Raw genomic sequence first — 4,736 nt, forward strand, 5'->3', positions numbered from 1 at the left:
TATTTTTTCAGTTGAAATTTAATGCAGCTTCCATGGTACATAGCAAGTTGTTTATTTTTCCATTATTTACTTTTACTGAATTGTCCTGATCAAATAATTTCATGAGCTTAATGTCCCGTGGATGGGCTTATATATATTAAAGGATAACTTGAGGAAGTTGCATATAATATCAACCGAAAAATTATTTATCTTTGTTCCTCAGCTTCGTGCGTGTGGAAGCAAGTCGAATCGTATATCTGATTGCTGTTGACAAGTTTGAAAGTTGATAATTAAAATTTGAAGCGAGAGAGCAGTGCAAACACAAACATTCATAACAATAACTGCAGACACGCGCGCGCCCAGAGTTAGTAAGAGGGTGCGCAGTCCCGGGGAAAGAAAATTCGCTCGCTCTTCCTCGAGTCCGAAACGCAATTTGGAACGTGTCGTTCGCAGGCGACGGGAGCAGTGTGTGTGAATGTGTGTAATAAGCGGCCGAAGATAATCCGGCAAACAAAGGCAATAACTGTGCCGCGCTCGCTGCATTTTGTCACCCGCTCGCGCGCCGCGTGTGAATAATCATCAAACGCACTCTCTCGCCCGCTCTTTCACTCGCGAGGGGTGATTATTTCCATACTGCACGCTCCGATTGTTAGCGGCATTGTTGGTGCCTCGTTGTTGTCACTCACGCCCCGCCGGTGCATATTTATTTTGTGTGCCGTGCGAGAAGAAACGCGCTCGAATTCGGAAAATGGGGGAGGGTCAGCGGCGGGCGTGTTGCAGAGTTATATATAATTTATTCGATTACGTGCGAATGATATCCGCTGCGGCTACTCTCTCGCCTCTATTTACATATTCGCGCCTGTCACTTGCACCCGCCCGCCGTGTAAATCAAACCCAGTGCCACTGTATACTGACACTGGTGAGTGTGCAAAGTTCGCATAATATACGTTCTTTGGACAAGATCCAGAAAAATTAACCCTCGATGCTAAAATATCAGCTTATAGTTTTAATCCTCCCAACTAGGATAGTGCGTTTGTTATTCAAGGTCATTAGTTCATTAGTTTGAATGGTTCCAAATTTATTTGTGCAGAAATATAAAAGTACCTTATATAATCTTATTTTTTGTTAATGGATAAATATAACATTTAGCGCTAAAAACTGTTGGTTTCAAAGTAAGAAATCTTCCTAATTCTGATCCCTGACAGCTTCCACTACTGTTTGGACCGAGCATGCCATCTGGTATTGTAATAATACTAAAAGCCCACAGGCATTTTATTAGTTATAAATTATTTTTAATATATTCTTCACCTTCCGAAAGAGAAGTTAATCGAAACAAATCTTTGATGCTATAGGGTGATTGCGAATCAGGTGGGAGGTAAAGCACGCTCTTATTCGTACATACGGGTTTCTTATTACAAAATCAGGATTATCTCGTTTTGCCTGAAGAATGCTAAGAATTGATTGAATTGGTCAAGCTGGATGCAATGACTAATAATTGTGTATATATCGTATACATAGCTTTAATATATACCATTTTATTATTATTATCTATTGTTTGAATATTATTGTATATATGTTCATTCTAACTCACTTATTACAGTCATACTAAATTCGCTAAGAAATGAGAAGAGTAAGAATAGGGCCGCATTTCCAGCTAACAATGTGATAAAACTCTACCCCAGAGAGCAAAAGCCAAAATGGGCATAAAATAATATCACACAAACACAACTTAAAAGCGTGAGATCACAAGCGCCTTGCACAGCGAAGAAATAAAAAATTGTATGATTAATTTTGGGCATGATTCAAAATATTCGACGCAGACAGCATTATTTTTTATGACAATAAAAGAGTTGTGCCGGTGGCGGCGTTTTGTTCATAATAATTGGAAGAAAGAGAGATTTGTGCAAGCTCGGCGCGCGCGAGTACGTTTTTAATCCTGCCGACGGCAGCCAGCAGTCAGTCAGCGTGCCGCGCGGACAATGGCAATCAAAAGTATTGATCCTCTCGTTAGTTCATTACGCGTTGGCAATGGAATTATTATTTCCCGATTTGCGCCGCGTGTGCTTTTGAAAGGGTTGAATCAAATCGCACCCTTCCTGTACACGACCTCGTTCTCATTCTTTCGTAATCAATCTGCAGGGGGTGCAATGAGCGAGCTAGACGATCGGTATGCCTTTATTATTTTTTATTAAATCCAAAACTTGAAACAAATAATTGAAGCACCTTATTATATTCTATTTTTGCACACATCGATTTTTATAAAAATATTTTAGTATAGGTAATTGATTTTGAGCTTCAAAGCGATTTCTTTGAAATTAATTTTTTTTTTCAATCTTAACATAAGCATGAATTTTAATTTTACAAGAAAAATTAATGGAATGCCACCAGAAAAAAGTACTAATGTGTTTTTCAGAACCAGGTTTGATAATGATGATGTTTGGGATAAGGGATAAGCTCTTTTACAAAATTTTTAATCTTTCAATATTGACTGCACAGTAAAAAAACATTTACCAATTAAATTCGGCAATTTTTTCATTTGTTTTAACGTCATTGTAATAACACCTGTTAAATATTTTTAGCTCCTAAAAATATTTGTGGTCTGCACGTTGGTAGGTACGAGACGAAGTTGCTCTGCTGGCCCATAATAACAAAGAAGTTAAACCTAAAAACAAAACACAATTGAAAAAAAAATTCTTTTGAATAACTATTGGGAACAAAAAATGGGTTAAAAACCTTGTGCTAGCCTACTTTTCTAGTTTTTCAAGTTAGAAAGTTTCCACCAAGTATATGTTGCACTTTCATTTTATCTTATATTCTAAGAAAATTATAACACTTCAAAACTTCATGTTTTACGTGTGTATGGAGACCTCTCACTTTTTGACCATATTTTTTTATTCTCGCCAGCATAGGTCGCTTGATCAATGTGATTTTTATGTAGAAAATGATAATATGTGAGTTTGTTGAAAGTGTGAGCTCACTTTATATTATAACGAGGAGTGCTAAAGGCGGAAAGAGAAAAGAGTGTTATACTCAAAAGGGGTCTTTATCAATTCTAGTCTTGGTTTTGGGCTTTAGTTTGCTAAAAATCCCAGCCATCCCAAACTTTCCCGTGTTCACCCTGTTGAGGAACAAAAACGAAAGCATAATTTTCGCAGTTTCCCCCTTGATCTACGGTTTGTGCGAACGAGGGATGCGATTCGGGTGTGCACATTATAGGATGCTGTTCCACACACACACAGCAGCAGCAGCACACACACAGAGTTTTAATGGCGGGCGGGCTGGCGAGAGAAAGAGAGAGAGAGAGAGAGAGAGAGAGAGAGAGAGAGAGAGAGAGAGAGAGAAGCGGGTGGCGCGGGGTGTTTGCATGAAGCGTGCTCTAATGACGTTTGAATGTTAATGACGCCTCGAGAGGCCGGTAATGACTTGCCTTACAAGAGAGAGCGAGCGAGAGCAGCGCGGGAGAAGAAGAAAAAAATAATATCCACCCTTGTGTGCGCCTCACGACTCCCCTTTAAATATTAAAAACCACCCCTTTCCGCCGGAGTTTCGCATTTCTCGCCCTCTCGAGCCATGAATATGTACATTAGGCCCAGCAAGGTATGACACGACGGACGGACACGCTCTTGTGTGTGCGTACACATTCTCTGTCAGTGTCTGTCTCTGCTGTCTGTGTGTGCGTGCCTTTGCTTGTGTCGAGCGCTTTATTATGCACCCCGGACGGGCACTAATGTTAATTACTCTTTCGAGATGCAGCGAACGCTCTTTCACAATTAAAATTGCAAACTGAGACACAGGCTTGGGGTGCCTCAACGGCGAGCGTGCCACTTCAAACCCGATTCTCACTTCTCTCTTTTTCGCTGCCGTTTTGAACAAAAAAGAATAGAATTTTGTGTTGTATTATTTTTAAAAAGGAAGAACACTAGCATAAGTATTTTCACTGTCTTTTCTCAACAGCCATTTGAAATTTATGCGTGGAGAATTTTCTCCAGGTGACAATTGAAATAAAATGTCTGAATATAAATTAAAAACAGGGTAGTATAGGTGAGAATCATGGTATAATTATATCCTATATGCAATCTTCAATATCCACATAGATTTGGGAAAATCCAATACCCTTTATATTTCTACTTTTGCGGTACATTATTGCTAAAACAAAAAAAAAACACACGTAGGAAGTTTAAGCAAACCATTCCTTATTTGTTGCAAAATCTATCTTTCAAGTAAATTATGAATTTGATTTAGTCTTAAGATAAAAACCTTAGCACTAAAAAGTTAAATCTGAATGTTCAATTCGCAGTCAAAGATATGCACGATGACTCTGGAGATTCTCCTCCCTCAGTGCGGGAGGTCCAATTTGGTGATGCATCAAATTCAAGCAGACTGAAAATCCTCTGGCGAGCTGCACCAGAGATTTGAGGCAATTTGGTGAGAAACTCGCATTGAACAGGCAACGAGCTCGCTCCCTTACCTGTCGTTTGTGGAGATGGCATGCAGCAGATATCATTATTCCGACTTGACGAGCAGCACAATGCGTTTTCCGCGTGTGCGACGGACGGGCTATGCTTCTCGCCGAGTCACGGCGCCCGACCAAAATGGAGCCACTTTGCCCAAAGAGACGGAGAGCAAGCAGCGTTTCCTCTGGACACGGGGCGACATGTGTGGGCCGATGGCTATCTCCAAAGTGGCCCTGATTTGGGAAAATGTGTGAGATCACTTCCTTGATGGTTTTGACGCGGCGATAATAAAATCCGTCTCTC

This window comes from Cloeon dipterum, chromosome 1 (assembly GCF_949628265.1).
Source record: "Cloeon dipterum chromosome 1, ieCloDipt1.1, whole genome shotgun sequence".
NCBI classification, from domain to species: Eukaryota; Metazoa; Arthropoda; class Insecta; order Ephemeroptera; family Baetidae; genus Cloeon; species Cloeon dipterum.